The following is a 27,176-nucleotide window of genomic DNA, read 5'->3' as shown; positions in this document are numbered from 1 at the left end:
TCCCTCTCCAATGGATGGATCTTCCTTTAGAGGGAGTTATCAGAAGAAACAATCTCAAAGTAAGGAAGCCCCTGCTGAAGCTAGGAACTACATGATATGAAAGGACTGATTATGTTTATATTATGTGGTCTCCTGTGAAAAAAATCAAGCCTCCCAGCTAGTAGAGAAAGGTCACTGGATCTGAGGAAACAACTGACTCAGTGTCTTAATTCTGAAGGAAATGAGCCCTTTGTAGATGAGAATGATTTTCTGGTCTAGTTTAGAGAAAGGCATAGAACTATGAAAACAAGTTTTTCATGTAGAGATGGAGAATAAAAAGGAGAATCAGAAGGACTGTGAATGGGAAGGTGAAGTGTCTTATATATATATAGTCTTATCTTTACCTTTAAATGTTCCACGGGTGACTAGAAGCACTGTATTAATCTCCCAGACTTGCCTCCAACTCACCTTTTGTGGAATTGAGTTTTCAGTGGCTTTGGCTGAATGCAAAGATAAGGGTTGGCATCACTGATGGCCCATTGTATCCTGGGGAGTGTCTTGGATGGTCTGGGCCTTTTCACTATACTTGGGCACTGTGTGTGCTGACAGGGGGTGGTCTCAAGTGTGCAAATCCTTACCATATATCACATAGCACAAAGAAAGGAGAGATAGGCAGGGTGAAGCAGGAATGGTTACACAACAGTGTGGGTTTCCACAGCAAAAATTTAAGGCAGTTGAATTTGGCTATAAACAGGAAACAGTGAAGTTAAATTTAGCTTGTTCCTTTACTTGGGAACATCATAAGGTTACCGTGGACATTTGTTTCTGTGGTCTTGTATAGGTACACAGGAATGCCTGTGTGCCAGTAGCCAAGCTGTTTTGGTGAAGTTCTGTGAGATGCCAAAAGGTGTAGGAATGAATTTAAATCCTCATATAAACTGCAATGGCATAATGAAGTACAAGCACTGTAAATCTTTACAGATACTGGTTACTTGAAACATATGCTTGTGAGCTTTGGTGTAAATGCCAGTCATTCAGTCATTCTTGGATAAGTTTTGCTCTGAAATAAGGCTAACTGACTAACTGGAGATAGCTTCATGCCCTAGCTGGAAGTGTAAAGCATGCTTAGTACTATGCTTACAATGAAAGTGACCACTTTGATAAAGCAGATCACTGGAGAAGCCGATCAGAAATGCAAATGCAACAGAAGATTGTTTTTAATGGCTTTTGGGGAGATATTAAGATTTATTCGCATAGAGACCTACTCAGCACGTTGCACAAATTCCTGTTAGCACACTAATAAGTCAATGTGCTACCAAATGTTTAGTCATTATAATTACAGCCACGTATTGTCCTTTTTACAAATAGGTCTGGCTTAATTGCACCATTTTTCAGCAGGATTTATGTGGTCCTGTTTAATCTAAAATTAGTACATGCACAAATGAAGTGCAAACTATTTTCCGTCACTGAACTGTGAAATATTCTCCAGAATAGAGATATACCAACGTGTTCTGAAAAAGACGCAATAAGCAGTCAGGCAAGTTTGTGATTTGTCTGCTCATACACAATTTGCCAGCGTTAAAAAAAAAATAAAGTACACTAAAACATACATTAACTGCCGGCTGTACAAAAACGTAAGTTATATGATCCAAATTGAGCAGTCCTTTTTGATCACCACCACTTAGACAGAGGATGGGGGAAATCATAAATCCACCTTGATGTTGTTAGCTTTCGGCATTTATTAAGTACAGTAAGAGATGGTGCGTTTAATATATCACATCCATCTATCACATATAAACGTAACACATTTCTAAGATGCTCTGTAGGCATTCTTTATTCCCCAAATTGCTCTCAGGGCCTAAAGATGTACTTAGGACATGGCAGACATATAAGTGGAAGCTGCTTGAACTTGGGACATGCGTAGCAATTGCAATACATGCGTAGTGATGTGATGTTTGGAGTATGTGTGACTTCCAAGAGTATTGACACTAAAATCTAAATGCATGGCTGAATCCTGCTTGGATCTAGAGGCCTGATGCTGTCTGAAATTACTGTTCAATTTGCATCTAACAGGAAAAAGTTTTTTTGTCTTCAGTAGAGCTTTGGTATTCCTGTGTAGAATAGAGACTGTATAACTACTGTGAGGAAATCTGATGGCTTCTAAGGCAAATCAGAAAGCCAACAAAAGTTCCCATATTACCTGAGTACTGTTATGATAGTGCTAAGGACTGCTCTGCCTCTAAACATGGGAGATTCTTCATGTTGTCTTCCTGTAGGTATTTGTAACTGTAGTGTAGATAAATGCAATTTTGTGCAGTATGAGTTCAATGTAGAAAGTAGGAGAATATCCCTAAGATTAAAAATATATGAGGATTGAATATAGCCAGTGGTTCAAATCTACTCTCCTGGATTTTATGGCTTGAAATTATCTCTTTGTATGCCTCAAAGGGCCAAAATTTTGGGACTTACTTGAAGTGGGGCACCCAGTGACCTGTGGCGTATGATCTTACCCATGAAACACATGCATTGTAGTGTGTATGAATGGGTTAATATGCTGACAAGCAGTAGCTTGCAGGTCACTGCCATTTCTCTCTGCTTCAGCATGTCACCACAGTAATTCACACTCTGAAACCTTAAGGCTATATCTGGTAACGTTCACTTCTTTGTGCTGCAAATAGAAGCTTCAGCAGAGCTGTCTCTTAAATAGCACCGGTCCTGAATGAGCACAGCAATCCTTGGGGATCAGAACCATCCTTGGGCAACCTCAGTGTGACTTACAGAGGTGTTTGTGAGGTGTATTATCCCAAAGCTGAAAGTACTGATACACCAGTGAGAGGCTCATCCTCTGCATCTCTTTGCCCCAAATGGTGCATGATGACAACAGAAGTGCTCCCAAATCAGGACCCAGGACTCCTCTGGTGCTTTGGGGTTGTGCTGAGGTTTGGACCAGGGTGTGGCATTGGTCCTGCCAGCCCTGACTGTCTCCCAGCCTCACTCTGCTCTTACCTAACATCTACTTCTCCTAAGAATTTTTGTAAATTAAAGCTGAATGCCCAGGATGAGGGTTTTGCTATCATCTGTAGGTGATATGCTGAATGCTAGAATGGTTTTTCTCATGAAAACTTTACCTACAGCACTTAATTGAAATCATTTAAGGACTGCTAGCTTTGTTTGATAAGAGCAAAACAAGGTGCAGGAGAAGGATGTGGGTGTCATAATCATACCTGGAGAAATCATATGCAGAAAATGATGTGACACTGAAATTTAAGGAACACTTTCCTAAGGAGTCACATTAGTTGTGGATGTGGTGCTGGTAGCCTGGGCTTCGGGTGAAGTCCTCTGTAGGTATAGAAATCCTCCATAGCACAGAAAATGTCAAGCACAGAGCTTGAGTTTTCTGAAATAATGGCACTCCTAAATGAATGTGAGGGAAGAAACATGTTTTGCTATCAATTACTCAAGTTACTTATTTAATAGGTTCTGTGATTTCGGTTCCTTCCACAACAAACTCGGCATTTCCAGTGCTATGTGTGTTTCTGAACAGCTTCAGGTAGGCAGCTTAGGACTGCCCTGATTTTCTTGTGGAGCATTGTTTCCTTTTAGCATGTTTTCCATATAGGGTGACCTATCTTAGCCTGCCTGCGTGCCAGGGGCTGATCTCCATCTGTTGGACACATGTAATGTGAGCTGCTGACCTGTGTTGCAGTAGCACCCTACAGCACCTGCAGAATGCTCTGCTGGCTGCTGTGTGGCATGGAGCAAGGAGAACTTGCAGCAGCCTGGAGGAAAATGGGTCGCTCTTGTAGGTACCTTAAGATACGAAGGAAAATTCCTCTTGAAAGCTGTGGAGCTAGAAGGAGTTATTTAAGCCTTTTTTAAGCAGAAGGGCTGTTCTTGCCTTAGTTCACAGAAGTTAATGCTGAAGACACCTGGACTCAAAAGATGGAAGCTCTGCTTGCTTTTCTTAAGTTGGATATTCAGATATTTCTGGTGCATCTTGAATATGTAGAAGCAGCAAAACTTGTCTCAAGGAATAAAGGCATCAGCACAGGAAGGGGACAGATGGTGCATGTTCCTGAAGCTGAACCACATCTCGATGTTCCCGAAGAAAGTGAATCCCATAAGGTAGACATGGTTTTAAATGAGCTGGTGACACTGACAGTTGAGAAAGTAAAGAATGCCTCAGGTGAGTGATTGTCCTGCAGGGTGTCGTACCCAGCCCTCCTTGGTCAAGATGGCCATGGGAAATCTCTCCCCAGGAGGGATGAGTTGCAGTGGGATGAAGAGGGGCTGGTGGTGGGGTTCTCTCAGCCTTCCAGCATTTCCACAGACTGTTTCATGGTTAAGTTACGTGCTGTTCATTTCACGTAAAGGACACTTTTAAAAGAAGAGCCTGAAGCTGTTTAGTGCTCACAGGATGCTCTCTGCTCTTTGCAGTCCTGAGGCCTTAAAACCCACTTCACTTGCCTGGGGGTGCTGAGGTGCTGTAAGACTGGCTTTCGTGAGCTGCTCCTCCAGCTGTGCAGTGTCTTGCGTTAAACTAATTTATTTTCTCCAAAGAGATTACTGGCATTTAAATAGTTATTAATTAAGAAGAATTTGTGATTTTCTCACCAGATTTTTTTTTACACGCTTGGAAATAGCTTTTATTCACTCAAGTTTCTGCTGAAAAAAAGACGTAGTAATTCACCTCAGCCCGTGGCCAGCAGTCTTTTGAAGCAAAAGTGCAAGGACTGGTGTAGATAAGTTACATGTGTTGCACAGGGAAGATGTTTTCCTGACTCACACTGATGGAGGATGACATTCTCTGAACTGTGAGAGTTCCTAAACCTTTCAGAAGATTTCTGCTTGTTTTTCAGGCTTTATTATGGTAAGTTGAGACTTTTTTTTTTTTTTTTCAATTTGTTCCTAGTGAGACTGATCTTGCAGTTGGAAAAAAAAACACAACAGATGAAATGATAATTAGAATTGTAAGCTTATCGCATTTCTGGAAATGCGCATCCATATTTTTCTTTCAAATTTCTGCACTGCAATAGATTTCTCTCTTCTTAATTCCAGAATGTATTTGCAGTGTTTCTTCATCTCTGATTACTGTAGGCTGTCTGCAACTACTTCAGGCTGAGGATGAGCCTGAAAAGAATACATATGTTCTCTTGGAATGTAAATTAATCCTTCTCCAAGTTAAATTGGTGATAACACTACTTATCTTCTCAGATACCAGTTAGTGTCACAAATAAACCCTGAGCTGTTGTGAAGGATCATCTGATTTCCTAGATCAATCCAAAAGATGCACTTCCAGACCTCGAACCTTAACCTCTGTTCCAAACATAGTTTGTGCTGAGATGAAGCAGAGACAAATACACAATAGAACCTAAATATTGCTGCCTAATAGGAACTTCTGAGGAATGTGTGCTATATCTTCTCATAGCAACCATAGGCCACATTTCAGATGTGGGGACTGAATGGATCCCATGCAATGGTTTCCATGGTTGCACAGGGCTTGGTGTATCCAGTAACATTAATATTCATGTCCTTAATAAAATAACTTGTACAAAGACAATTCTTCCCTGTTTATTATCTATCTTAGACGATTATTCTATAGATGTTTGAATGGATTTAAGACATAAAATTTACATTAAAATGTAAAAATTTTTTTAGTGTGGACTGAAGCCTTTCATACTTATGTAAGCAAAACTTCAGGTGCTTCTTCAGTCAGCCCTATATGATTTGGCTGATGAAATAATGATTCCTTTTCTTTACCAGCTTATTATTATCAATTATCATAACCTAAGTTAGATTGCCATTTTTTGTCTGGCAAAGACAAGTATGTTGATGATGGCTGACTGTTTTTGGAAGATGATGCGAGGCTGTAAGCTTATAGGTGGGACTGCAGTTGTGAACATGTCACTTACAATTTTAAGCCCAGTACAATGTGCTGGATCAATGAATGGTCCTTCGTAAGGGAATGCCCACTTATGTGTTTTAATAACAGGTTGATGATTTTTGCCTTTGTTGTCATCCAGAGTTCTCAGAAGCACTCCCTTGTTGGAGGCTGTCCATTACCTCATGTTTTATGTCCTGTAAAACCTCTCCTCTTTATTTTTGTAACCTCTGTGATAACAGCAGTCTTAAATTACACCTTAGCCAACAGTCACAGAGAAGTCCTCAGTAAGTGCTGGTGTGCTTGGATAGTTCCACTTGATCAGGACTTCCGTGTAAACTAAAATCACAAATGTTTGGGCTTTATGAAAGACTCCTTTTATAGTACTGGTAATTTGTGGATGCCCTCCTAGTTCTGAGATAACCCATGCCAAAATGAGGTGTAGGATCACAGGGAGTCATTGCTGTGGGGAAGAGGCGCTGTGCAATTGCTGATTTACTGGAGCAGTGCTCTGGCAGTTGTGTTTGACATTTCAAGTATCAGAGGGAATATCTAGCTGTACTTGAGCCTGGGGCTCATATATCCATCCCATAACCATAGACTGAAATATGCAGAGGTCTCAGAGAGCTCTTCAGAAATACAACAGGATGCTTTAAGAAACTGTCCACATTTGTGTGACTTCGATATCTATAATAGCTAGTAGCTACTGAGAAGTAATCAGTGCTGACTTCTGGCATCTGCTATATGGCTGAAAATCTGTGTGAGTGTGTGGAGCTCTGTAAACCTCCCACTGATTTATCTGAAGCATTTATTATCTGGCTCACAGATGTGTACCAAAGCACTGTTTACAGAGAAGCTCAACATGCAAGAAGTTGAATTTTTTAGCTTGTGTAAACTGTTGTTTTCCCCCCAAAGTCTACAAAGTTACCATTTGACGTACCCCAGCAGAGGATCTGGTCGCTAACAAACTTTCAATGTATTGTTCTTGGCTGCATCCATGAATATTTGAGTGTGCTGAAGCTGGGCTCTGAATGCATTCATTCATAAACCACTGTATAAATGATCAAACACAAGGCTTCTTGATCTCAGATGCAATAAATCCTCTGCTTTACTGGACTGGAGACTACCATAGGAATATTTCTTCCTCCCATACATATGAGCAAGCTGGATTCAAGTATTGCTCACTTTGGAAAAACACCCCTGAAAGCTCCTGAATTTCAGTCTTCATATGTAGTGGTGCTGGGCCAGGTACAGCCTGCCTACACGGGTCACATCTCCAGATACACTGCTTACTGCTTTGGGTAAAGTAGTGTCAGTGGAGAAGAAACATCTACCTGAATATCTTCAAAATGCAAGCAGAAGGAAAGGAGACTAATTTTAAAACCAGTATGTGCTCGGATAAACTTATTTTTGTATTTCAAACCTTTTGTTATAAAAACATTGCATAGATTATTAACAAAGGCTTATCACTGTTTGCATTTCTATCTGGGTTTGTTCTGCATTTTGCATAGTTCTTTACTGAGCAGTTGTAAAGCCTTAGAGCAAAGCTGATGTAAAATGGATTTTGAGTCACAAAACAAGTACATACTTCTCCTTGGACACATTAATTTTTTTGCCAGTGATCAAAGTAGTTATATTCACACAAGAACTGTTTGATGGCAATGTTTTCTAAAGGTGTTTATAACCTGGTGACATTGAAGAAACCTGCACAATGAAGACAAACAGCAAAAGTAAAGATCAGGACTTTTTCACCCTTTCTAGGATTCTTAAGTGTATGTTAATTCTTTCTGCGACAATGTATGATCCCATTTCATGGGTACAGCAATACTTAAATCTGAACTTAGTCAAAATGAACACTTAAAATATTATACAAGGGGGATTTGCTTAACTCACGTACATCACTGTGGATGTTTCCCATGTGGCATTGGCCAAAATTTTTCAAATAAAACCCATCTTCATCAAGTATTCCTGTGATGCATATCTCCCTTGCAAAGGGCAGACTAACAGTGACAGGTGGGAAATATAGTCTTGAGAGGCAATATTTCCTAGGAGCAACACTTCTATTCTAGGATAAAATATCTTAACTTCAAATTTCTTAACTCCTTTTAATTTCTTTCTCTGTGGAGTTGCTCATCACTTAATGCCAGCACTGGTGAGGTTTGGTAGACACCCTGTGCATATGCTTGAAGGTACAAGTCCACATGTTTTCAGGGACATGCTGCCAACTCCTACTTCTCCTTTCATTAGCAGGGTTATCTGCTGATTGTGGTGAGCAGAAGTTTCTTATCAGAGCAATCCATCAGAACTACTTTAGCAGTGATTGATAACTTATTCAAATGTGAATGAGCACAAGTATGGTGGCTTTTGAAGTTTTCAAGGGTTTATCATGCAGGCCATGCCTTCCTACACTTAAGTGGCATAACTATTTTTTACAAAAGCCCCAAATCTGGTGAATTATTGATTGGATTGTTCTGTGCATCTATGTCAACCTGTGTATCACCCTTCTTTGCATGGCTGCATAAAAGTTTAATGGACAGTCCTGCCTTTTTGAATAGGAATTTTGCCAGCAACAGCAACTAAGACAGGATTATAGACTGTCTGGGGCAGAGATCTGAAGATAATTGTTGTGTTTAACTGTTAATTCTGTAGTATTATCCCAGTAAGTTGTCGTTGCATCTAAGAATTTTTTGATGCCTATCCATACACGTTTGCACATGTGCACACACTTCCCTGTGGGAATCCACATGATACTGCTACGATGCATGCAAAAAGTTCGGTGTGTTTTCTTATTTGTAAACAGAAACCATTTTGATTTATGTCCTGATAAAGGGAGCTGTTCCAAACACATCACCAAGTTGTGTTTACGACTGTGTTTGTCTTACAAACTGCTCAGTACATCCTCATACACTTGCAGCTGCGGTTCAAGGTGCTGAACACAAGTTAACACTGCATGTTGCTAACCACCTGCTACAGGATACTTCACCCATTTGGAGAACTGTGCATAGAACACTACAACCTTCACTCAGCAGGATGTGTCTGATAGGAGAGCTGCTACCTGCCACCTGATGTGTCTCACCCTGGGAGACAGGACGATGAAGTAATGGAGCCTGGCTGTCTGCAGCCAGGCTGCTGTTCTACATCCAAAGCAAGCTTGCAGTCAGCAAGTGCTGCATTAATCTTTCTGGGAGTGTTTGTTTTGCTTGTTTTGTTAGGCTACATTTCAAGCAACTGATAATGTGTTCGTGAGCAGTTCTCCTGTTGCAGCCCATTTTTCAAAAGAAGTGTGAAGACCGATGCTCCAAAGGTTTGGTGGAACATGAGTGTGAAGGGTTATATATGATCATGCTTGAAATGTGTGAGCTGACAGTGCTTTCAAGTGCATGTTAATATGTCTGTGCAGGTACTTCTGGGATAGAGGAGTTATGGCTTTGTGTGAAGTCTGATGAGTGTTTTAAATAATACACCTTTGTCATGGTTCTTCTTTATGGATGCCAATTGTGCTAGTGCAGCTACCTCGCTGCGAGGGAGTTGTGTGCTTATTTACTTAGTAATAGTCAAGTCTTCTAACTACTCAAGGACTAACCTGAAGCCTTCTGAGGATCAAACGATAACTGCATTATTCTTTAAAGCTTTTTGAGCATTGAAATGCCTGAGATTTTGGGAGGTAAATGTCTGTGTATATGGCTTGACCCTACCTGAATTATCAGTGTCACTGCTCTGTCCAGTTCTGTTACTATTGTTGCAGTTCTATAGGTGCTTAAAGCCACATCCTCCAAAGGATCCTTGTGCATTTAGCTCCTACAGTCAGATAGGAATCCCCAAGAACTTTTGAGGATGTGGAGAATTCAGAGGTGATTCCAGATCCTCCCAGATGTGTTGAAAAGGAAAAATATATACAGGTTTCAGGACTCTTCTCTCTTTTCAAAAACCATGTGCTGATTTGAGGGGAAAAAAAAAAAGAAAAAAAAAGAAAAAAATAGCAACATTTCTTCAAGTCAAGAGAACTGTAACTCTGGAGTGAGGATACAAGGAGGTGTTACATCCCTGAGGTCTTTTAGGCTGTTTAAATACTCTGAAAGAATCTGTTATGTGGATGGGCTGTTGGTATTTATGACGCGGTGATCTCCCAGGATAACACAAATCCTTTCTTTTGTTTCTTTCTGGTTTTCAGCAACATTTCTACTCTGAAGTCAAATCATCCATTTAGCATCTTGCTCTGGAAGGACCCACAGCTGATGCAGCCAGGGTGTGCAGTGAGCAGGATGCCTAAATGGGGGAAGCTGGTGCTCATCCTTGCCTGCTGCAGCCATGAATGCTGTGAGAATTCCCTTGACACAGGAAAGTGCTGTGGTATCAGACTCCACGTTAATTGGTGTGATAACAGGAGGGTTCCCGCAGGCTCAAGAAACATTAAAAAACCTCCTTTCTCCAATTCAGCTGCTGAAATAGGATTGCAGGACTTCTCCTCCTAATTTTCTTGAGAAAGGATTGAGTCTTTTGTGCATTATATAGAAAGAATAACAGAAGTTCTTTGGAAAAACAAAATATATGCTCTGCAGTTTCTGAAGTGAGAGTACGCAGAGTTCAGGCAAGTTACTAAAAACAGTCCAATGTATAGCTGAGAGTGGGGGAATAACCACGTCACTTCTTTGGAACCTCATCTGACATTCACTGAAGTGAATGAAAAGGCTCCTGTTGGTTTTAAGTGGATCCAGCCTTTACACAGTGAACAGAAGACATGTGTCTTATCTGCTTAAACATGAAAATGTTATTGGTAATTTATTGTGATAGAAAGAGCACATGGTAACTTTCCCCCTACATTTATATAATAGGAGGCAAAAGCTTCAAGTGCACAGTTAAAAGCCATTGAGCATGCAGTTGCTTACTATTAGCACAATGATAGTGACACAGCCAGGGATTACACTGTGTTAATATCTGATGGAGGATAAAGCATTAGGCACAAGTTTCCCATTGCCATCCTGCATAAAGATGATGGCTTACCAGTCCTGGTGAATGGTGTAATCACTAACCATGCAGAAAGGAGATGGTTCCTCCTGAAACACCTATGCTGGTGTCTTCTGAGTCTGGTTCAAGTGATGTAACATTCAAATGATTTGAAGGCTGTGCAGAAGAATATTGCAGAGCAGGAGAGTAAGCAAAGATGAGATGGCTGAAGCCACTCGTCAGTAATAAAAGTGATATGATGCTTGATACACACAGTTCTTGTTTTACATCAATAACCTGATTAAAATTAGCAGAGCTGGTCTGGAATTTCACCAGTGTGAAATCATGTAGAAAATAAAAGCAAAAAAATAAAAAAATAAAAAAAAAAAATCCCTAAAAACTGCCCCACAACTAATTTTCCTTCTCTTTTCTTTAGGTATGCCAATTTTGTGTGCATGTTCCTTTGGAATGTTGAAATGAATATGGTAAATGAATAGTAAAGTCAAGACACTGCAAAAACAAAAAACATTGAAAGAGAATTTTCACGGACTGATGAACTGAGACCTGAAACGCAACTTATGGATCAGAACCAGTGGTGATCAGATACTGTATGCTGGATCTCCATCTTTGAGACTGATGTGTCTAAAGCAAAATACAAACTGCTGGGGGGTTCCTGGAACTACAGAACAACTTGCTGTCAGAGCAACTTGCACCATCACAAGGTATCACCTCTGCTTTCCAGACACTGAGTCTCCAGACAATTAATGTATGTCTTCAGTCACTATGTTGTTTCTCTCACACTTCTCCTGGATGAGAATGAAACTGCTGAGCTGAATTACACTTTATAAGGTGATAGGGAAAAGATCTAACATCTATTTTTTCCATCTTACAGGTTTTACAGTGTGAGTGATGCTAATTTTTCAGCCTAAAAACTAACCAAACATTGAAATCCTGCTACTTCTGAACTGACATCATCCAGGTAAACAAGAACACCTGACATCACTGATCAGTGACTTACATACCACATCACTGAGACCCACATCACATTAAGCCCTAGGAAATGAAAAGGGTGAGCCATACCTGACTCTAATGTGTCTGTTCCCTACTAGTGTGCTGGCATCCATCCTCAGAGAGTGCTGGGCCCTGACTCACTCCGTGTATGGTTTTCTGCTGGTGACCCAGAGATAGATGTGGTGGCTGCAATTGGTTTCTCCTTGAGTAGACTGAACTCTATAGGGATTAATCAGTGATCCTGCTTGGTTCTAACAAACACTCTCATCTTCTTGACTTTGAGCCATGGATACAGGTCACAAATAAAAACATTAGAAGAGCTTGACTCAGTGATAGAAAAATTCACTACATGAAGTGTTTTCCATTTTTGTGAGATCTTTTTATCACATTGCTTGAAGAGCTCAGGTTTGCCATTCCTCTTGCTGTGTGAGAGGCTAAACAGTTTGCTCCACATGCTTACTGCCTGACTAGCCATAAGGTAGAATGATACAAAGATGGTAACAGATATTCAAAATTAAAAGGTTACTTACGAGGAAAAATTCACCAATATGGATGCCTTCACTGGGAAATGCTGAGGCAATCTCCACCAGGGAGCAATCTCCAAGAGATGCTTCCTATGTGGTGGTCAGCCCTGAAATGAGGTCTAGAGGAGATGGAGTCAAGCTCCACCCCTTCTGGGAGCACAGCTAAATTACTCTCACCTTGCTCCCACAGCTGACCCAACACCTGCCTCAGCTGATTAATCAGAAGTTCAGGCTGTGATTATCAGTTTCCCATACATTAGCTTAGAGGTGTTCTTGCATTATATCAGTTGGTAAGCAAGTTCTTGTCAAAGCCAGAGTTCAAAGATTGTGTGGGGTTCTTGTTTTCCTTCAGTGTAGCTAGTCTGGTATTTTCTACATGAATGAAAATCATTCATTGAATTCTCAAAGCCACTCTTTAACTATGCACCTTTGGCTATTAACCCTGTAGGTTTCTTTTGTAGATGAGAAAGCTTCTTTCCAGCAACATAGCAGCCTGGAAAACCAGCCCTGCAGGGTAACACCCAGCCCCTGCTTTAAATGTCAAGGAGAAAAACATCTTTGTATTGCAGAGCAGTCACAGCAGCTTCGCTTCTGACCTGGTAGTCTTGGATGGAAGCAGGTAGCCCTTTTCTTCTCATGTAGGTTGTTGGGTTTTGGTTTGTTGTCTTTCTTTATTTATTGTTTTAGTCTATGTGTCAAACCAAGAGGCAAGACTACTTTCTCATTAGCTTGTGCCCCTGTGGATACTCTGTGGCTTCCTGAGGGCCCTGTGCTATGCTTGCATCTGACAGAAGATGGCAATGTAGGGATAGAGGCAAAAACCTTTCAGGAATGGGAAGATTAAGAAAGCGTTTTATTCCCACCAGTGTTAGAGGCCAAGAGAGATTAACATTATCTGCTTTGTGTTTTACCAGTGGAGAGAACTGTACTTTATGAGTACAGTGGGAAGAAATATTTAATCAAGCTGATTTTCTACTTGCTACTTAAATTCATGGTGACAGGTCAGAAACATTATGGCTCCTGTGCTAGTTAGAATGATCTTTCATCCAATTTCAGTCCTGCAAGTTTGACAAATAAGACATTACTCGTGCCAATTAGCTTCCAGGCAGTCCTGTTAAGCTGCAAAATAGGGACTTGTAGAGCCTTTGGATCTACTGAAATGCTTTTCAAGGTTTTGAATTTGTAGGACAGAAAATGGGAGGTGGGAGAATGCTCCTGTTTCAGGAGCCCAGATACACTGGCTTAACATCAGGGCATCTGTTCCAGCTCTGAGGATCCCACAGATTTAATGGCATGGTGGTAGGACCCTGGTAGGGTCCCTCTGGCTGCAATGGAGTACAACTCTGCTTAATGCTCTTGTGAGAATCTGAAATCTTTTTCTTATTAAAGAACTTCCTCTGCCCAAGTCCACTGAACTGCATGGACTTGCCACGGAGGAAAGAGCTTTGCTTAATCTTTAGGACAAGCAGGATTTAAAATCAGTTGCTGAATTTGGGTTCTTTCTAAAAAAAATAAAAATCCTCTGTTGCTGGTTACTACACAGGGTGAAAGAATAACTGCTCTGCTGTGGGATTTGGGGGAAAGTGAAGCCTACACCCTATCTGTAACTGCCTAATGGTATGTGATAGTTCAGATTTGAAAAAGAAACCTTTTAAATGGGAGCCTTCTGATTTAGTGAGCTGGAATCCTACTGAGGGGAGGGAAGGAGGTCAAAGGGAACAGAGATGAGGGAAGACTCTGTCATAAGCTTTTCCTTCTGTTACCTGCAGGCACATTTAAACCAGCTGTTGATGTATTAAAAAAAACCAAAAACTTTTAAGCATCCAAAATATATGCATTAAAACCTGACACATCTATTCTGTTAGTTTGTACCAAGTGTTTAGAAACAGCACCCTCTACTTTCAGTACTCTACAAAGGCAGTGATGTCTGGAGCTTTCCCCTTGCCATCCCACCTGGTAACATCCGTGGTACGCAGACCTAGTTCAGTGCTTGTTCCTCCTCCTGAGGGTGAGGACTTGACAAGGGTGGAGTCCTGCCCCATTGGAAACCTGGGCTGTGGGATGCACTCCTTAGGTTTCTGCTGCTTCCATACACTGACGTTGACACCTGCTGTCTTGCCTACATTCATCTCACAGAATTAACTGAGGGACTGGGTCCCCCAGGTCAGCACTGGGAAACATCAGTAAAACCAGTGGAACTGATGGTGCCAAGTCCAGTGTCCATAGCAATATTTTAAGTTGGAGGAGGCAAGACAATCAATTGTGAGAATGGGCAGTGCTGGCCCTCAGTCCTTCCCTTGCTCCCCTCCCCTCTTATTTATAGGTTTCTAATTTCCGCTGGATAATGAATATCACTCTTCATTATAATTATGTTAAAAGGTACCAGCATGATGATTCAGAAACCCTTGAAGATATAGTCATATTTTCAGCAACAGATGGATTTAACACTGCAGATGGAGTGTTAAGAGTGCAGGTAATAACAAACTCAGCAATGTACTGTACTGAAATATAATTGGAAAGTATTAATCATATATTGGTTACTTCAGCTTCACTAAGTAGATGTTTAATTTTCATCAATCTTTTTACAAGATTCCCGGAAAGGTTTCTTTGTAGACGAAGCGTGGCTTCTAGGTGAAAGGATTGCCCAAGTTATTAATGACCAAGGCCTTGATCTTGCAGGCTTGTGCCCATGGCTTACCCAGGCATGCAGAATAAAAATCATTTGTGTTAATAAGGCTGTCAGATGGGGCCCCATTCAAATGGCCTAAAGTTTCAGCTGGTGACGAGTCGGTAGTAAAACTGAGACCCCTCTGAACTCAGGGGCTGCTGGAGACCTGCCAACAGGAACTACTGGCTGCAGATTTGGGAAGAAAGCAGGCAGTTTGGAAAGTCTGATTTGCAGAGGTAAACTGTGACTTTAAGTCTTTGCAGGACTGGGATTTAATGTGCCAGTAACATTGGGAGAGACCACTTTGTTTGGTTTGTTGGTTTGTTTTGCTTTTGTTTTCTTTTTTTTTTTTTTTTTTTTTTTTTTTTTTGTCATTCTTTACTATTTTCTCTAAGCACAACCCTTTAGGAATAATCTGCATACAGGGAAATGTCTGCTACTGTTTCCATAAACCCTGTCATCTGACTGTTGTAGTTGTTTTTTTTTAATGTGGGAGTTGCATTTGAAGCCTGGGTGATGCAGGGAGATTTTTGCTCCCAGAAGGCCATGCAGGGCCAGCAGAATTAGTGCCACTTAGTTCCACACCGTGGCTCTGATTCTTTAATTGATGTTATTTAAGGGTTTATTTCTGGGGTCAGAAAGTGACCTGTGCTCTACTGTATCACCTGGAAATGGCAGGGAGTGCTATATGGCAGGTATCCAGCTCACATGGGGAAAATCTTCATCTGTTTTATGGCAAAATAGAAAATATGCTATTTTTGTGCAAACTGATTTATTTTCCTTTGCATTTCTGTGGATGCTTTACCTCTTATGGTTTGCATTCACGTTCTCTGTACGTTTTGGCATCTGGTGAAGCTGCATCACAGTGTCACAGACACCCAGATCAGAGTGCCCAGCCCCATCTCCTGGTGGCTTTTGAAGAACTCCAAGGAGGAGATTCCACCCTCTCTGGACAGCTTGTACTCCTCTGCACACCAGTGCATCTCCACTATCTTCCATAGGCACTTTCCTTCTTGGTGAGAGCCCACAACCGTGGTATGCCACGATGAACATGGGCTGACCAGGCTTATAGATAGCAATATAAATATGTAATACATACATTTTAAAGCATGTGAAATATCTTTAGTGGAAATATTTTGTTTTCTAATTGTCTGTGGACCCTGAGGACATCTTCAAAACCAGAATTCTCTCTGGTGTACTCTGAAAGGCATCTGTACCCCAGAGAGATACAAGCAGGTACTGATCAACTGACCATGACAATGAAAGGAAGGGCTGGGAGTGTTAGTGCTTCTAAATACAGCGTCCCTTTAAGGGTACCCAACAAGAAGAGTTGTCTGTAACAGTATCCCATGCTACTGTAATGTAGTAGCAGTAGCTTGTTTGTAGCATGTGGAAACAAATAGTAATTTCATTTTAACTGGCCCTTGGAAATCATCCATCCCTTGTCTTCCCACATTCTGGGTAGGCTACAGGATGAGCATGAGCCCCAGAGTCACAACAGCAGGTACTGCAGGCTGGGTTGAGTTCTGGGGGCAGCTGGAATCATCCCTGAGTTCTCTGTGTGGCATATGATGAAGGTGGTAGCACACAGCTGACGTACGTGACTGCCCAGGCTCCAGCACATGGGGTGATACAAAGGGCAAGAGTCATGGTGGATCAGTTTTCCTGGCTGGATGCAATCTGAAGATCATCTCCTGTGTACGTACTGGTAGGACAGACTTTTGATCTCTGTGGCAATGTTTGTACTTTCTTCCTCTCTCTCCCCCTTTTTTTCTTCTTTAATTATGAAAATTAATTGTATCAGAAGTGATTTGCACTGTCGGGCCTCTTAGTCTTGATTTAAATCAGGTGTTTTAAACCTCATTCTGCATTAGTAGTATGAAGACGTGCTCTTATGGGGGGTTTCAGTCCCACTGTTCACCAGAGGGACAAGGACATGGGTACTTGTTTGTGAGAAACAGGCCGATCATGCATTGCATATACCTGTAAATAACGTAGCTTAATACTCATTAAAAAGCTATCTAGCTCTGTACAGAAGATACTAAGAGGCAATAGATCTGCCTTAATAAATCATCTCATAGTTGGCTCTACAAGATTTAAGTTCAAGGAGTCTGAGCCTAGAAGGATGCTACTCACAGTGACTTCAATCACTGGGACTCATGAAAGCTGCAGGGCCTCTATCATCTTCCCATTAACACTGAGCCTTCTACCTGTCCCTGTTTGCCCTGCATCATCTTAGGATATGGGGTTTGATTTTTCCAATTACTGTGATGACGTTTTTCATTTGTGACAAACGGCTTTTGGATGAAAACTGCAATTCAAGCAAAATTACAAACTACTGCCTTAAGGAGGCATTTTATTTGCTAACTCAGGCTGTGTGAAACTTGTTCCATGTATCAAAAATGAAAGTAAAGCATATCTGATATTTTAAAACTTGATAAATTATTGACAATGGAAAAATGCCCTGAGTTAATCAGTCTGATGGTTTTCTCACCATTTGTCCCTTGAGGATTTAGAAGTAGTGGATCATGCTTTAATGTTGGTCTGCCCTCATCATTTGGAAGAGAAAAAACAAACATTCCTGTGCCTCAGCTCATCAGTGTCTGCAGCTGACTCAATCAGCTGTGGAACTGAAGAAAAGGAAACAGAAATTGACGTGAAGAAAATGTTCTACCTGCAGCTGCAGAAGTAGCAACGATTTGTCAAAAGCTGATCTTTATCCCTCCAAAGACCTGTAGTTAGGGTCACTGATCACATCATCTCATTCACTGGTTGGACTTCACATATATAACCTTTGGAAGAAAGGTACTACTTTAATATATTTACTTAATTTATTAAAAGAAGTTCATTGCAAGATTGTGTTAATAACAAATGTGACTTTTGGCACACATTTTGAAAGGAAAATCAGCATTATAGGCTTCTCTTTCTAAAGACTGCTACTGTTTCTTCTTTACTGTCACAACCACAAGCATATAATAGTCCCACAAAATGATTGTAAAATATAAAACTTTTTTCTTGCTTTGAGACTTGCAACTCAGTAGCCCTGCCTGGAGGTCAGACTGTTGCATTTACTCACCTTGGGTTTGCTGGGCTTGAGTGCATGATTATGCAATGACACAGTGCTGTAACTTATTGCCCAGGCTTCCTAAACAAATGCTAAGCAGCCTGCTTTGGGAGTGATTTCAGACCACTTAGATTCCCAGCACTGCGCCCTAGACCTCTCAGGCTGCTGCACTGAATTACCTGGAATAAATTCTTTGAACTCAGGCTGCCCTACCATCCTTGTTGTCTTAAGTGGGGCCATTATTTAAATGTTATATTTTTCTTGGCAGTTTCTTTGCCATGCAACTTTTCTGCCTTTACCTTGAAACTGCGCTTAACCACACAACAGATTACAATGCTGTTCCTTTTCTCAAGTATCTTTGAAGAAGTGAACATTAAAAGATATGATTTAATTAAAAAAAATAATAATACATTAATTACACAGCAGATTAAAAAAAAACAAGTTCCCTGTTGCTACTTTGAGTTTGTATTGTCTGGACCAGTTATCACTCACCTCTCTACCACAGCAACTGGTCACTGCTGCATAGATATCAGAGTTGGCAGATCTCCACTCAATCCATCAGCCATGAGAAAAGAACTACTTCAACACTTCAGTCTTTCTTTTAAGGTCAAAACCTGCTTCCATCTTTTGCTGCCTGCTTCTAATTTCCTCTTTCCACCTGTGATAGGAGCAGCTTCTGTATTAGGGTGGAGCTTTCCCTGTAGCTCTGCTCTCACTCACAACAGCACCATTACTCATCCCATGGGCAGAGTGGACTTTATCACTGCCCAGTTTTGTGCTACCCACTGGAATCCTGCTCCTGGTGGGTATTGTTTTGCTGAGCACATGCCTCCTAGTTCTATTAAATAACACATATCTGCCTTGAAATCAGCTGCATTGAGCATTTGTGGAAGTTTGGTCTTCTGCACCTTCTTGGATCCTAGGAAACACGTTCTAAGAGATCCCTCTCTGGTTCTCTTTGAGCCATTTCTGGATTTTCTTAAAGATGCAATTGAGTTTGGGCATGACAGAAAGTCACTTCAGCACAGCATTGAGACCTGAGTTCATGGGATTAAAAGCTACTTATAAGCTTATTTACTTACATAACTGATATTTCTTATTTTATTACAGCACACACTTTTTTAAAGCTGAACTTTGAAGCCAATCCCTCTGCAACACTTGGTGGAACTACCTGGCACAGATTGTACACTGTCACATGAACAGATGCTGGCATGCACCTGTAAATGGTCTCCACTGGGAGCCATACCATGTAGAAGTAGCTGGACAATTTATGAACTCACTCCATGATAAAAGAACAGGTTTTTATGTAAAAAGGCTTCAGTGAAAAGCATGTGCTTTGTGCGTCTAGATTTTTTTTTTTTCCTAGAACTAAAAATTGATCTACATCTTTTGACTTGAGAATTTCTGTTCAAAATATCAACTGTCTGTGGAAAAAGGAGATGGAGAAGATTTATCTGAGGACTTGTCAAAATTCTGTCCAGACATGGTGATGACAACTGCTGTGTTTTAGCTACTTATCATAATTTGTTGATGTTTTAGATACTCTTGTTTGATATTTGTATTCATGTGGCTTAAGTAGATGAGTTAGCTGGGGTTTCTCCTAATTCTACCATTGATTTCCTTTGCAACCCAGTGCATAATTTTTCCAGGATGTTGGCCAGTTTTGCCTGCTTTGTCTCAGGAACTGAGGGTGGAGTGAGACCATCAACCTAGAGAACCCTTAGCTTTAACTGAGGTGCTCAGTGCTCATGTCTCCATGAAGTCATGGATTCCCAGCATGAATTAACTACTAATGCTGCTGCAGAGCACTGGGTAGGCACCGTCTGGACATGCAAGCTCTAGAAAGACAAAGTCAGTCCAAAATTAGGATACAGAAATCAGGAGGATGGAGAGTCTATTGTCAGAGAGGCAGGACTTTGGTTCATTAAACTCAACCCAAAACTACACTATTTACACTAAGAAATAAATTTGACAAATAAAGCAAGCATGTAAGCTGCCATGGAAAAAAAAAGGTGGATTCTATCTAGCAGAGGGAAAAGATTTTGAACTGTTCACAAATGGAGACAAGAAACTTCAGAATTGGAGCGTAGAACATCTGTGAACAGGAGGTTGTGTTGACTTTATGGGTGAAAGGGGCAGAGGGTGGCAGCTTGAATCCAGGGCGCTCCCTCCAATCTCCAGCTGCGATTGACCCTACCTCCCACTTGATGAATCCTCCAACCCACAGGTTTCAGGCAGTTTACATCTGGTATCTGTAAAGTGACAATAATGAAAAGATGGTAGTTGTAAATACCCAAAAGGTTACTTACAGGAAAAACTCACCCATATGAAAGCCTTTGGTCTGCTGGGAAATGCTGAGGCAATCTCCACCAAGGAGCATTCTCCAAGAGGCACTGCCTTAGTGGTAGTCAGCCCTTAAATGAGATCTAGAGAAGGTGGAGTCAAGCTCCATCCCTTTCAGGAGCACAGCTAAATTACTCTCACCTGTGCTCCCACACCTGACCCAAAACTTGCCTCAGCTGATCAATCAGAGGTTCAGGCTGTGATTACCAATTTTCCATACAGGTACCTTATTAAGCATTGCAGTACTCTAAGGATCTTTATAGGAGATGTTGCTGCGGTGTTCATTCCTTTTGCTGCTTTGCCTGTTTTCCAAATCTTACTGCTCCTGTAATAGGGATCTCTGTTAGTTAATGGCACTGATTGCTGCTCTCTGAACTTGCCTGAAGCTGCAGAGGCTGTGCTCAAAACTGGTACTGAAATAGAGTAGCTAAATCTGTGCTTAAGAATTATTTTATTACAAATACTTGAGCTGTTCTCTGAGAGAAGCATTGCTCTCAGGTTGGTCTGCATGTTTCTTGTGAGTGTGGCTGCTGGACCAGAACCAGAACGGTTCTGTCTTGATGAAGCTCTTCATCCACCTCTTTGACCTCATGCTTCTCTCTCAGTTCTCCATCTGAATAGTTCATCTATGCCCACTGAATAACCAATGGCCCAAGACACGTGAGGTTATGTTGTCTAACATGATTTCACTTTACATACTTAACCTGAATGAACATTTTCCTACCAGGCTGTTTCTCCACCTGCACGTTCCTCTGTGAGCAGGCAGAGATTGTTGTACTGTCACAGACTGGGTTGCATGGGAGCAAGAAGCAGTGTTCTGCTTTTCCTGGCGATGAGTCGTGCTATTTCAAACTATTTGGCTAATCAATAAGCTGAGATCTGCAGCTTCACTGACAATATATAATATTTGCTTTGCCTCTCTGCTTTGCTTTACATTTTGGATCCTTTTCCATTAGGATCTGAAGCATATAGACTGCATCTAATCCAATTTATCCTGTTCATCTTGGCAATGCTGGCAATGCTGACAGCTCAGAGAAAACACTTAATTTGACTAAGTGTTTTCAGTTTGCTTCTCAAAATATTTGAAATCATTAAAGCCAGAGTACCTCTGTGCTGCGATATACAGTCCTGACCTACTTTAGCAAGTTAATTACAATTTGTAGATCCTGCGGTCTTTTCTTATGCTGCAGGCTGAATAGGAATTTACCAGGTGAAGACTGGGCTCAGTGTTTGAGAGTAATTTTACTGGTTTGATGCATTTTAATACAACTCTTGAAAAAGCACTTCAGATCTCAGAGGAAAGCCAGAGACTGTTGGGTGCACAGAGCTCTCTGTGCTGCACTGCCCAGGGCATCTACACAGAGTGCTGAGCTCTGTGCAGATGCTCCCCTGGCATACAGCTGCTTGAGAATGTGGTGTTCATGGCTGCTTGTGTTCATCACTGCATGCTCTGCCTGAAGTTTTGGGAGATGTCAGGAAGCTCTCAGCCTTCCTAGATGTTTTATGGCCTGGTTTGTCATTGGGATGCGTATTTACTGTAGAGTCGAATCAAAAATGATGAAATGGGTATCTAATCCCAAATTCTTATAGATTGCATGAAAAATGCAATCACGGAGTGGCTCAGGTTGTGCTGCTGGATAGGCCTGGCTGACTAGCTATGGTGGTTTGCTAGCAATGGAGCTTCTGTCTGGGACAATGAGGACATCTGAAACAGGCAGGCACTGGAGGGCAGGAGATCATGCTACACCAACACAGAGATTGCTTGCTTTGCAACATCGATGTGATGTCATTTTAATCTGATTTTATTTTATTTTTTTATTTTTTTATTTTTAAAGAGGTGTCTCATGAGGTTCCTGCTCAGAGATGCATGCTGGCGGGTTGCAATACCACTGAGAACGGAAGGTCCAAAGCTGCAGCAGGGATAAGGAACTTGGAAAATGCAACTGGTGCGGAAGAGCGAGCAAGGTCACTGGTGACAAGGCTCTGCTCCATCTGTGCAGGCACACTCTTGAGCAGAAGCATTCCAGCAACATGGCATTTTGTCACATTATTCCATTCCTTATAAATTTCAATAGCCAGCTACTTGCCTGCCTTTGGTTGGGAAACAAAGCCCCTCTTTGTTCAGCAACACAACGTGGCTATCTCATGTAATGGAGAAATGAAATGCAAATAACACAGGAATTGTGCTTGTCTGGGGAAGAAGGAAGCATTGTCTGGTGACAAGAGCAGAAGAAAGTGGTGTTGCCCAGAGCTTCTGACTGTCAGTACTAAAAGGTGGAAGAAACCACCATCCGTGGAGTCTTCTGATAACACTGACATTGAAACCTCCCATGTCCTCATTTCATCATTCCCAGAATGGGGACCAAAATTAATCTGCTCTTTTATGCAATTCAGCAAAGCATTTTAAACTGTGCTTTTTAAGTATACAAGATGTCCAACTGGCTACACAGAGCAACCTTCACACTGAGGTATGCAGCGGCACTGGGTCTGAATTATTTGAAAAGGACTTAGAGAATTCTAACTCTTTCAGCCATTTTTTTTCCCTTCTAATCCACTTTCTCAAGGAAGTGAGATTTTTATGTGAAATGTTAGTATTTTCTTTATCCTTTTTGTTCAGGCATAGTACAGAATAGGTGACTCCTTGAAAATCATGATGTAAAAGCAGTGAGGGGCTTTGTCCCTCTTTCAGCACACCCTCATATCCTGTTGGATCAGGGCATTAATTTAGCCTTTTTACATTGTGTGTACTGATACCACAGGTTTTTCTGTTTACACCTGCTTCTTTTCCATCTTATTTTCCTCTTCTTTCTCCAGTCTTTTCTGCACCATCCCACCTCTTTGCTGCTTCCGAGGTCAAATTCATAGGAGATGTTCTGCAGAGTGAGCAGAGAGTGAGGAAGATGCTCAGCAGAGAAGCAAGAGGTTACTTTGGCATCACTCCCCTCAAAGAGGAATGCTAACTTGCATTGTCCACATGAAGAGCTATTCAGAGCTCAAATGGGTGACAGTCAGGGGACAGCTTGACCTCTGGCACTAGCTGGAACTGGGCAGCAACATGAGCCGGTGCAGTCATGCTAATTAATGCACCCTGAGGGGACACAATGAGGCACTGGCTCTGTACACCTGAGACATACTGCTGGCAGTGCCAAGGTGCCAGCTAGAGTGTTCTCTCATAAAAGCAACCCATGCTTAAAAAAATAAAAAAGGCAAAATTCCAACTTATGTATATAGAACAAGACTTAGACATAAAATACAAAAGTGGACTTATTAATCACAGAATCTTTTGAGTTGGAAGGGACCTTTAAAGGTCATCTAGTTCCCTGCAGTGAACAGGGACACCCCCAGCTCCATCAGGTGCTCAGATCCCTGTCCAGCCTGACCTTGGGTGTCTCCAAGGACAAGGCTTCCACCACCTCTCTGGGCAGTCTGCTCCAGCACCTCACCAACCTCACTGTAAAAAAATCCTTCCTTATCTAAATAAGGAAGGATCTTCCTTAGATCCCATCTAAATCTCTTTTAGTTTGAAACCATTTCCCCTTGTCCTATTCTCTATCTATATCCCCTTGTTTTTATCCTACATGTTTCTATGACACAGTGATACAAGGCAGGACAAGCTCTGGTGTAATGGCTATTACTGAAGTACAGAAGCCATGTCCCTGGTGTGGACAGCAGCATCTTTGATAAACTGGCTCTCCTGCCTGGGCTGAAGGTACTCACACTCATTACCTTGGCATAGCCTCCCACTGGGAGCAAAGATGAGCATCTGAAGCCACAACCTCTGTAGCTCGCATGGGGATGTCTGGAAAAGGACACAGACTGGAAAGGACTGGTTCCAGAGACAAAATGAATCCCCCTCAAACTGAGAAAGAAGGAAGGGTTCCAGTCCCTCTTCTGCTTCTGGTTTAACTTTAATAGCACACTGTCTTTTGCAGGCTCTCCATTTCAAATTCTTCTATCACCAAATCTCAGTAGTCCTCAAGCTAATTACCACAGCACTGAAAATCAAGCTGTTCTTGGAGTACGGTGTGGTCTTGGCTTCATCTGATGGCCAGTTCCCGATAACTGAGGCAAGGCAGCACTTGGTTCAGAACAGCAAGACTCACATTAATCTGGTTTCTTCTTCAGTAGGTATGTTTGTGGTGGATGGTGGGATCTTAGGCATGCATTCATTTGAAATACTGGTGTATTTCTGATGAAGAAGTCCCAAAGGCACTTAACCCCAAGAACCATAGAGACAAAATCTTTCTACAGTATGTCCTTCCCTGAGCTAGCTATGAGAAGATCAATGCTGGGATTGATACACATGAGTATCTACCCTGCAGTATGTCACTATTCCTCTGAAATTTTACCAGAGTGTAATATGGTGAAAGTACATGGCTGTATGGAGCACGACTTTACAGCAGTCTGGATGGTAGGAGAGAAGAACCATTTGGCAAATCAGACCAGACCACATGGCATTCATTTGGTTAATCACCAGCTATTAAAATAGCATCAAATCATAGCAACCTATTTGTTTATCATTCAGTGCACAATTTTCTGCACAGTATATTCATAACTGCTGTACCCAAGCTAATTTTAAACGAGCCAACAAAGCCATTTTCCAGCACTCTCTTGAGAAATGGATCTGTAGACTGATCAATCTTGCTGCTTCTGGGGCTTAGCCCCAGAAAATCAGAGCTGATGACATTGGCGTTTAACTTTGAAATAAGCTGATGCTTATTTATTCCCATTTTAAAACTGTCCTTTAAATCTTTTGCATTACTGCAAGATTTGTTTGACTTCCAGTGTCTCCAAGCAGACCTTTGTGATTTCTATTAGAGACAACATTCAGCAGTTCCTTGATGGTTCCTCTCTTTTTCACCAGAAATTCATCAAGTGATGAAATCCTGTTAGGAACAGAACAGTAACTTTGATCCTGGTCTTCAAAGTGCTGATGTTTTATTTCTGAGGGTTGACACCTCACTGCTGGAGTAGGATCTCTCTGTAATTAAAGGAAGCAGAACACTAGAACTGTGGTTTGTGCAAATATTAAATTAATTTTATCGCTGAGGCAAAAAATGGATGAAGTGGTGACCTTTAGCATACCTGCAGAGAAATGAGGACAAATTTTGGCTTTGCTGGCAGACCTGTTGCAAAGATTCCCACAATGTTCATGCTCTTAGTGCCAGCGAAATAGGTGTGTGCTTATTTTTAGGGTGCAGTGGTATATGATGAGACCTCAGAGCCGCCTGAAGGCTAGCTGAATCGTTGGCTTGGCATTTCGTTCTGCACGTCAGTTGATTGGTCATTTTATCACCAGTTATGAAGTGAAATTAGATAATCTTGATGCCATATGGTATACAGTATTTATAGTTTAGTATGTTTTCCATACATGTGCGCTAAAGCCTGCTTCAGGGATTTGTTACGGTCCTTGTGTTTACAGGATTTGGGTCTTGGGTGAAAGAAGAAATTGACAGTTACTAATGTTTGATTTAAACTAACACATCGGAGGCCACATGGGCAATCCCTAATTAGAGTCAATTCACACTTCCCATCCTTCGCCAGGGAGGCTGTCAAGACTCCATGGGACCAGATCCCATGTCCACTCAGCTCTTCTACCTCCAGCAGCCATTGAGACTGAAAATCTGGTGGTTAATCTCCACCCCAGCTCCTCTCCCAAACAGCCACGGGCATGTGATGTCATCTCCAGGTCTCTGACACAGGTAGGTTTCAACCTGTAGGATTGCTATGAGGATTATTGTCAGCATTAGGCTTAAGTTCAGAAATTCTTCCTTCACACCGAAATGCTCAGTTCCCGCTGAAATCTTGATAAATAAGTAACTACAGGATCAATTATGTGGGACATTAGTCACTCAATGTGTGTCATTATTTTCTCGAAACAAGACTAAATGAAATCCACAGAAGGGTCTGATAAAGATCTGCATTTGGAGCTGACTCAAATGCAATAACATAGTAGTGTATTGTCAACCCCAAACATTATTTTCCTGATACAAGTACCTGTGCTGGGGACCTTGGTCAGTTACATGGTGTGAATACCTTCACCACAGATAATTTCTTGACTGTTTCTCAACAAAACAGATCCCCATGTGTATCTTCTGATCCAAGCTACAAGCACCAGCAAAGCTATGGCAGGCTTCAGAGCACACATTGGTTTGCTTCAGACCCAAGTCCCAGTCCTCATCTCTGTCTCTGCTGCCATGTCTTGCTTACTCAAAGCTGATGTAATAGCAAAGAAGCAGAACAGGAGCAGACTGAGGATGGACCATTCTTTTTTTCATTTTCTTTTTTTTTTTTTTTTCTTTTTTTGAAGTAGTAAATAGTAATAATAAACTACAAATCCTGAGAGAGGAAAAGGGATGTTCAATTGCCCCATAAGAACCCCGTGAGCACTGGAACAAAGAGGAGTTAATAAAAGTTGCAGTCAGGTTTTTTTGGATGGGATTCTTGCAGAATATGATTTCATAATCCGCTGTCTCTAGTGAACAACAAGACCTCTGTAAACACTCAATATTCAAATGGAAAATTGTTTCTTGTAGGCTTCCATGGCACAAAATAAAAGCACTGTAAATCTGGGCCTCCATATGTGGTTCTCAGCTGGTGTAAGTCCCTGAATGAATTACATGTGAACAGAGAAATTAATGCTACACACATGGTGGCCAAACTTAAAAGCAGAAATTGCAACTGAGAATATGCTGCAGTGGATTGTGAACTATTTGAAGATAAATGGGAGCTTGAGTCCTTGCTGATATAATGCATCATTGA

General features: G+C 41.4%; 1 protein-coding gene across 1 annotated transcript in view; it reads left to right on the top strand.

Moving 5' to 3' along the window:
- Positions 1-22,249: 22,249 nt before the first annotated feature.
- LOC107317780 (FRAS1-related extracellular matrix protein 1-like) overlaps positions 22,250-27,176 on the top strand; it is a 44,565-nt gene continuing 39,638 nt past the window's right edge. The window contains exons 1-4 of the mRNA XM_085511886.1: positions 22,250-22,882; positions 23,229-23,336; positions 24,347-24,542; positions 25,837-26,116. The gene's annotated coding sequence lies outside the window, so the exon portion shown is untranslated. The remainder of the gene's footprint in view (positions 22,883-23,228; positions 23,337-24,346; positions 24,543-25,836; positions 26,117-27,176) is intronic.

The sequence above is a fragment of the Coturnix japonica genome, chromosome 11 (genome assembly GCF_054131305.1).
Source record: "Coturnix japonica strain WE chromosome 11, WE-NBRP24, whole genome shotgun sequence".
Lineage (NCBI taxonomy): Eukaryota > Metazoa > Chordata > Aves > Galliformes > Phasianidae > Coturnix > Coturnix japonica.
This window is presented reverse-complemented; position numbering and strand designations above follow the sequence as displayed.